The sequence below is a fragment of the Mus caroli genome, unplaced genomic scaffold, assembly GCF_978045245.1.
Source record: "Mus caroli unplaced genomic scaffold, Mus_caroli_1 scaffold_1, whole genome shotgun sequence".
Lineage (NCBI taxonomy): Eukaryota > Metazoa > Chordata > Mammalia > Rodentia > Muridae > Mus > Mus caroli.
The window spans coordinates 127,154,969-127,164,067 of record NW_028227256.1 but is presented as its reverse complement, the minus strand read 5'-3'; the positions used below and the strand labels follow the sequence as shown (position 1 = coordinate 127,164,067).

Genomic DNA, 9,099 nt, shown 5'->3' with positions numbered 1-9,099 from the left:
CTAAGCCTACATCAGTAGATTGGGATTTGGTTTAAATTCAGTAGATACTAATGGACCATGTGACTAAAGTTCCTGGAAAGTCCATGGAGTCTGGTGAGAACTGCAGTGGTCACAGAGAGGTTGGGATACTGCAGGTCCAGAGACTGGTTACAATTTGGAGCAAGGCGTATCTTTAGCTTCCTGCATAACTATCCCTTGCCCACTTTTATATTTCATCTAACATCCTTGTAATTGTTGTTCGAAACCTTTTGGGGTATATTAACATAACAGATCACTGGATTGCATCAACCTAGAAGACAAGGATGTCCTCGGATATCATCTGAGGGCCACAGCAGCAGTTTCCTGCTTTGCTGTAACCCACTGTATTTGTAGCAAAAATTTGAAAAGTGTTTGTTTGTGACTTTGTGCTTCTGTTGCTATAAAATTTTCATGAAACCGTGGTCACACTGAAACATGAGGTTTGGTAAACCTGATTCTGTGTTCCTTGGTCATGGTCACTAATATTTGGCTCTAGAATAAATGACCTCTTACTGCCTTTGGAGACAGAGCTGAGTTGGTTTTTTGTTTGTTTGTTTGTTTTTTGTTTTGTCCTCATCCAACAGTGTTTATGGATTACTATCACACTTCTTTGTGTTTATTCTATATAATTTCTATAGTAATTATAATATATACAAGATGTAAATACTATGAAAATTCTTTTTACATGGTGTTGCTTAGGAAATAATGTACAAGATAGTTTATACATGTTCAGTACAGATACAACCACTTTGTCTCTACCTACACAATCTACCAGCCAGCCACTGGCATCTGCAGAATCCACAAATGAGAAGACTATGGTTACATCAGTAGAAACATCCTCCCAGTTGCCTCACAGGCAGGCAAGACAAAAACAAACACTAGTATATATATATATATTTTATCACATTTGAAGGTAGGCTGAGAGCAAGGATCTGCAGTGAATCCTATACAAGAACTATGACTGACTCCATTCCTATTTGAACTCATCCCCACTTGCTCTACCAACAACCAACCACACCACTGGAACTTCAGATTTTGACCAGAACATTTGCCTGAAAGGAAAGAATGTTGTGGTAATTCTGTTCCAGGGAGGGACAAAGAATGTCAGTAACCAAAGATACTTCATTCTGAGAGGGGTGAAAAACCCAAGGCAACACTAGAGTCTTCCTACGTCTTATTCAGATACCTACAGGTCAGTCATTTACTAAACACTCAGACTACCTTGGGGAAAAGGCTAGAGGTTTATCACCTTGATGAGTACAAAATTAGGGAAAAGGTAATGACCAACAAGGAGATAAGGTGCCTAGTAGATTAGAAATGAGTGCTACCATTTTTTTCTGAATCTGAAGGCAAATGTGTTGGTTTATCTACTCCCTGTATGAGAGTGAAAATGGCAAATGATACTAGCTACCCCATGAGGCAAGAGGGCTGGAGAGTGGGACACAGGAAACACATAGCACAGGGGAGACTGGAGCTAGTCACACAGAAAGTCTTCATTGTATCTTCTGTCCCTTACTTTTCTAGAATTGGCATTGTGCCCTTGCTAAAAAACAAAACAAAACAAAACAAAACAACAACAAAAAAAGACTTTGGATCTATATGTAAAAGCCAGACCATAAAGCTTCTATGAGAAGCCACAGGAGTGAATCTTTAGGTCTTGAGTAGGCAGCAACAACAAAAAGAGAAAAGTTGGACTACATTAAAATTAAATAAAAAATACTCGTGTGCCTAGTGAGATCCTGTTAAGGATGAATAGGAAACTGGGCATGGTGTCTGCCACCTTTAATTCCAGCACTTGGGAAATAGAGGCTAGAAGACAGGAGATTTAAGGACACATTGAGCTACTGTGACTTTAGAGGGGCAGCCTTTCTCCATAAATACAGGAAAGGTAAAGAAATAACTTTCACAGGTTAACAACAAAAGGTGGTAAATTAAATTTAAAAATGAATCTGTTTGAATGCACATTTCTTCAAAGAACGGACTTACACGAACTGCACACAGCTGCATACAAATATCATTTGTATCACTTTTCCTTAGAGAAATTTCAGGCAAACTCACAGGGAGATGTTCACAGCAACAGGGCTACTGCATCTCAAACAAATCACCACTACTGTCACCAAGAAAAATAGAGTAAATACAAGCTTAGAGGTAAAAAGGTCAAGAAATGAGACTCTTTAGGAGTTATTGGCGTGAATGTAAAATGATTATTAACTTTGGAAACCAGTTTACTATCACTAAGAATGTTGACAAAGTAGCTCTCTGGTCCATGAGTCTCTGGGATAGCTATATATGCCTTAGGGAGAAAAATGTTCACATAGAAAAACATACATAAATTTTCATGGCATCTATATTGTTTATAATATAGATGATCTCTAAGATGACAGATTGATGTATAATTTTCAGAACTTATTACTGTCAGATGTGCATGCTACAGAAAGCATACTTTGACTTTTGAAGTTTGGTCTTTTCTTGGATTAGCAATACCCAGTGCAACAGCCTCCTATGAGACTGAGCAGTGGTGGGAACTTGCAGCTCCCAGTCAAACATGGCATCGGGAGGGGAACTGACTGATGGTTTCGGAGGAAATGTGCTACCAGTGGGGTTTGGGTTGGTGAGTTTTATGGTGTCTATCCTGTAGAGTCTACAAAATGCCCCCTCTTTGTATATGTAAGATTTTTAGCATTTTAGTACACGGTAGGCTTTATAGATGGCTTTGTCTGAATATAGTCTAAGTGTTCTGAGTATGTTTAATGTAGATTAGGCCAAGCCATGCTATTTGGTGGGTTTGACGGTAATACTAATGCATCAATTCAAGAGGATCTGGAGTTCCCTAAGAAATAAGCCTCTAAGCACACCCATGGGGGATTAGCTAATAGACAAGCCCCTGCCCTTGTCTTAGAGGGATTATATAGATTAGGTTAAATCATGTGGGAAAACTCACCTTAAAGAAGGGTGGCACTATTGGGGATGCGGGGGTCCTGGGCTAAATAAGAAGGAGAGAGCTAGCAGTGCTTAGGAATTTACTGCTCCTTCCTTTTAAAGTACAGATACAACTTAGCTACTTTTCTCAAGCTCTAGCTGCAAGCTAGTCTGTCTCTACCTAACAGACTGTATTCTCAAATCATGGTCTAAAATAAATCCTTTCCCACTTAAATTGCTGCTGTTTGGGTATGCTATCACAGCTACATGGAAAGTAGCTGAGATATGTGTGTGTGTGTGTGTGTGTGTGTGTGTGTGTGTGTGTGTGTGTGAGAGAGAGAGAGAGAGAGAGAGAGAGAGAGAGAGAGAGAGAGAGAGAGAGAGAGAGAGTTTTAGTTGGATGATGAGACATCAGGGATCATCTTTAGTTTAATATATCAACCTACTTAATATATAATATAACCCACTTAATATATATGATATATAAGCTGCTAGGTTTGGGGAAGAGAGAAAGGAAATGCTTAGTAATGAGAATGTGATGAAAATGTCCTGGAATTCAGTGAAATACAAAACTTCACAGAACTGGACAGTTTAAGTAGACAAGTTACCCTCAATCTTCACACACGGGAGGGAATGACCAAATAAGAGTGTTATCAGTTGAACCCAGTGGTCTGTGTGCAATTTACAGATCCATCTCTGAGGGTACAGTGTCCTCTGTGATCCCAACACTTCAGCTGTGGCCTCAGTGCAGGGCTTTGGTAAGCAAGGGATGTGAAATGATGTCTCTACTGCTAATCGGATGTGACTGGCATCCTTCTACTGTCGGGACTTAAACCAGCTGCTTCAGAAAAGGCAGGAATCTTCACACTGCCCGACTCCATCCATTGCCTCTTTATAGAGGCCCCCTTCTTACAGATGTGCCTACCTTTAAGACAGGTGAAAGCTCTCATCATGTGACCCAAGCAACCTCACACCGACATTCTCCAACTTTAGTTTCCCTAGTGGGAGAATTATGAAATAGTCTTCTTTTAAAACACATGCTTAGTTATTGATTTTGTGTGTGTGCTCGCAGGCGGGGGTGGGGGAGCATGTGCTGCCTTGTGCATATGGAGGCCAGAGGATAGCTTCTGGGAGTCAGTTCTCTCCTTCCATCATATGGGTTCAGAGAATCAACTTCAGGGCATCAGGCCTGGCAGCAAGTACCATTTTCTTCAGAGCATCTTAGCAGCATTTCTGTTGTTGTTTAAATTAAAAGTAACATTTTCCATACAATATATTCTGATCACAATTTCACCTCCTCATCTTCTCCCAGATATCTACCTCCCCACCCATGTGGCTCTGAGCCTTCTCTCTCTCTTTAAAAAACATAAGAGGCCAAAAGAAGACATTACAGTTGAAAAAATAAGGAAAGAAAAAGCATAACACACACACACACACACCCAGGCATATGCACATATGCACATACATCTACACACACACACCCAAACCCACAAACCACAAGCCACACAAAATCAGAAAACATAATACACAGCAAAATATCAGTAAGATTAAAACAAAACAAACAAAAGCCCAAACAAAACCATGTACATCTATTGCTGCGTGTAAAACCTACTCTTAAATGTGACTTATACTTTGATATTGGCTACTGGTTTGCTGTATATTGCTTTTATGTCTAGGTATGGGCCTTGAATTCCTGATCTTTCCAAGACTTTTTTCATGAAGGAGTTTGTCAAATGCTTTCTCAGCATCTAATGAGATTAACATGTGTTTTTTTCTTTGAGTTTGTTTATATAGTGGATTACATTGATGGATTTCCATATATTGAACCATCCCTGCATCCTTGGAATGAAGCCTACTCAATCATGATGGATGATAATTTTGATGTGTTCTTGAATTTGGTTTGTGAGAATTTTACTGAGTATATTTGCATCAATATTCATAAGGGAAATTGGTCTGAAGTTCTCTTTCTTGTTGGGTCTTTGTGTGGTTTAGGTATCAGAGTAATTGTTTCATAGAACGAATTGGGTTGAGTACCTTCTGTTTTTATTTTGTGGAATAGTTTGAGGAGTATTGTTATTAGGTCATCTTTGAAGGTCTGATAGAACTCTGCCCTAAACCCGTCTGGTCCTGGGCATTTTTTTTTTGGCTGGGAGACTATTACCAATACTAAATCTGATAGAGGGCTAATATCCAATACACACAAAGAACTCAAGAAGTTAGACTCCAGAAAACCAAATAACCCTATTAAAAAAAGGGGTACAGGGCTAAACAAAGAATTCTCAACTGAAGAATACTAATGGCTGAGAAGCACATAAAAAAATGTTCAACAGCCTTAGCCATCAGGGAAATACAAATCAAAACAACTCTGAGATTCCACCTCACACCAGTCAGAATGGCTAAGATAAAAAAAACTCAGGTGACAGCAGATGCTGGTGAGGAGGTGGAGAAAGAGGAACACTCCTCCATTGTTGGTGGGATTGCAAGCTGGTACAACTACTCTGGAAATCAGTTTGGCGGTTCCTCAGAAAATTGAACATGGTACTACCGAAAGATCCAGCTATACCACTCTGGGGCATATACACAGAAGATGCTCCAACTTGTAATAAGGACACATGCTCCACTATTTCATAGCAGCCTTATGTATAATAGCCAGAAGCTGAAAAGAACCCAGATGTCCCTCAATAGAGGAATAGATACAGAAAATGTAGTACATTTACACAATGGAGTACTACTCAGCAATTAAAAACAATGAATTTATGAAATTCTTAGACAAATGGATGGATCTGGAGGATATCATCCTGAGTGAGGTAACCCAATCACAAAAGAACACCATGATATGCACTCATTGATAAGTGGATATTAGCCCAGAAGCTTGGAATACCCCAAGTACAATTCACAAAACACATGAAACTCAAGAAGAAGGAAGACCAAAGTGTGGATACTTCAGACCTTCTTAGAAGGAACAAAATACCCATGGAAGGAGTTACAGAGACAAAGTGTGAAGCAGAGACTGAAGGATTGGCCATCCAGAGACTGCCTCACCTGGGGATCCATCCCATAAACAACCACCAAACCCAGACACTATTGTGGATGCCAACAAGAGCTTGCAGACAGGAGCCGGATAGAGCTGTCTCCTGAGAGGCTGCCAGTGCCTAACTAATACAGAAGTGGATGCTCACAGCCTTCCATTGGACAAAACACACGGTCCCCAATGAAGGGGCTAGAGAAAGTACCCAAGGAGCTGAAGGAGTCTGTTGCCCCATAGGAGGAACAACAATATGAACTAACCATTATCTCCACAGCTCCCTGTGACTAAACCACCAACCAAAGAAAACACATCATGAGACTCATGGCTCTAGCTGCATATGTAGCAGAGGATGGCCTACTTGGTCATCAATGGGAAAAGAGGGCCTTGGTCTTGTGAAGGTTCTATGCCCCAGTATAAGAAAATGCCAGGGCCAGGAAGAGGGAGTGGGTAGGTTGGTGAGCAGGGGGAGGGGAGAAGGTATAGGGGGCTTTCAGAGGGGAAACTAGGAATGGATAATATTTGAAATGTAAATAAAGAAAATATCTAAAAAAAAAATGTGGCTTATATACCCAGTAAGCCTCCCTTGGAGAAAACTATTTTTTCCTTTGCAAGTGGTTATCAGTTGGATACAGCTTCTTGGTAAACAGAGATCACATCTCCTTCCCTGCCTCAGTTCTGGGATCCTGTTTGGCTTGAACTGGTGCAGGCCCTGTGCGTGCTGCCACAGTTCCTGGGAGTTAGAGACAGGTGCATTGGTCCTGTTGTGTCTAGAAGACAGTTTCCATGGTAACACCCACCCTTTGTGGCTATTACAAATGTCTATCTCCTATTCTGTATAGTTTTCTGAGGGGAAGGGTTTGCTGAAGACATCTTGTTTAGGACTGTCTCAAGGTCTCTCGCTCTGCATTGCCCAGTTGGGGCTCTCTATGTGTGTTTCAAGAGGGAGCTTCTCTAAAGGAGCCCCATTGAGACACTGACCAAGTTATGCCAGTTATGCGCAATGATGGGCTTCAAAAAGACATCTTCATTGAATAGCTTCCTATACCTTGGCCTATTCAAGTTCCATTTCCAGCTCTTGCTTTCTCCTCTGACCCCCCACTGCTCCTCCTCCTTTGCCCAAGCAGTCTCCCTTTTAGTTTCATATTATTTACATACTTACATATAAAGTTTAGGAGACATGTGTGAGAGAAAATGGATGGCTAACACAGGGACCTCCAGTTCCATCTAATTCCAGGAAAGAACATAATTCCATTTTTTCTTTGGGACTCAATACAACTCCACTATTCACATATAGTACATTTTCTTATCCTTCCCATAACTCAGTAATTGTGAGTAGTGCCACAAGAAACATGTGCAAGCAGTCTGTGATGTGCCAGACAAGGGAGCACTGTAGGGGGACAGATACCACAGTCCGGTTACAGCTTTAGGGAGAACTTCTGCTCCATTTGCTGTGGGGCCTCCATGGAGACATAGCTGCATGTCTGCTACATATGTTCTAGGGGCCTCATTCCAGCCCCCGTATACTCTTTGGTTGGTGGCTCAGTCTCTGAGAGCTCCCAGAGGTCCAGGTTAGTTGACTCTGTTGGTCCTCCTGTGGGATTCCCATCCCCTTCAGGCCCTTCAATCATTCCTCCAACTCGTCCATAAGAGTTCCTGACCTCTTTGAACTGTTTGGATGTGGGTAACTGTGTCAGTTTCAGTCAGCTACTGGGTAGATTCTCTCAGAGGACAGTTATGCTAGGCTCATGTCTGCAAACATAACAGGGTATCATTAATAACATCAGGGATTGGTGCTTGCCCATGGGGTGGGTTTCAGTTGAGCCAGTTATTGGTTGGCCATTCCTTCAGTCTCTGCTACATCTTTGTCCCTGTATTTCATTTAGACAGGACAAATTTTGGGTGGAAAGTTTTGTAGGTGGGATGGTATACTGCCTGGTTTTCGGTGTCAATTGACACAAGCTGGAGTTATCACAGAAAAAGGAGCCTCCCTTGAGGAAATGCCTGCATGAGATCCAGCTGTAAGGAACTTTCTCAATTAGTGATCAAGGGTGGTAGGGCCCATTGTGGGTGGTGCCATCTCTGGGCTGGTGTGAGCACCTGACTTGCCAGCAAGAAAGACGCCACAACAGGATCCTTCTGCACACGTTTATTGGGAGAGCTTGATTGCAGAGGCGAAAAGACCCTGAGCCCCAGAACTGGCGCTACTTATATAGGCCTAGGAGAGGCGTGTCTTCACCCGATTGGTTATGCTTTCAGTACCTCATTTGCATGCCTCGGGCCAGGCAGTGACTCAGCAAAAACCTCTACTGCACATGTGCACATTAGTTGTTTACCCAAACTTATGGGTGGTGGCCAGCGGTAGCCAGCGTCATCTTGTAATGGCATATGTGGCTTCCCACAGGCTGGTAGTCCTGAGTTCTATAAGAAAGCAAGCTGAGCAAGCTAGGGGAAAGCAAGCCAGGGGAAAGGAATCCAGTAAGCAGCATCCCTCCATGGCCTCTGCATCAGCTCCTGCCTCTAAACAAACCCTTTCCTCCCCAACTTGCTTCTTGGACATGATGTTTTGTGCAGGAATACAAACCCTGACTAAGACAGTTAGTGTCCCTATCCCTCACTGGGGGCCCTGCCTGGCTACAAGAGGTGGCCTCTTCAGATTTTATGTCTCCACTGTTAGGCATCTTGGCTAAGGTCTCCCGCATTGACTCCTGGATGCCTCCCCCATCTGAGGTCTCTGGAACTTCCTAAAGATTTTGCTACATCCCCTGGCAGTTGCAGATTTCCATTCATTCTCCTAGCCCTCTCCTGTCTCTCTCCACACCTGCCCTCCTATTTCCCTCTCCCTCCACTCTCCCAAAGAGATCTCCCCCTCCATCTGCTTCCTATGACTAATTTGTTCCTCTTTCTAAATGCAATTCAAACATCCTTGCTTGGGCTTTTCTCCTTGTTTAACTTCTTTGGGTCTGTGGTTGTGATAATGGGTATTCTGTGCTTTATGTGCATCAGTGAGTACATACCATACATATCCTTTTGGGTTAGGGTTATCTCACTCAAGATGATAGTTTCTAGTTCCATCAGTTTGCCTGCAAAATTTGTGATGCCTCTATTTTTAATAGCGGACTAGTATTCCATTGTGT

At 42.2% G+C, this 9,099-nt stretch overlaps 1 protein-coding gene across 1 annotated transcript in view; it reads left to right on the top strand.

The window, feature by feature from the left end:
* Nucleotides 1-1,126: 1,126 nt before the first annotated feature.
* The window catches only part of LOC110293221 (zona pellucida sperm-binding protein 3 receptor), a 45,946-nt gene continuing 37,973 nt past the window's right edge, over nucleotides 1,127-9,099 (top strand). Inside the window, exon 1 of the mRNA XM_021161090.2 lies at nucleotides 1,127-1,210. The gene's annotated coding sequence lies outside the window, so the exon portion shown is untranslated. The remainder of the gene's footprint in view (nucleotides 1,211-9,099) is intronic.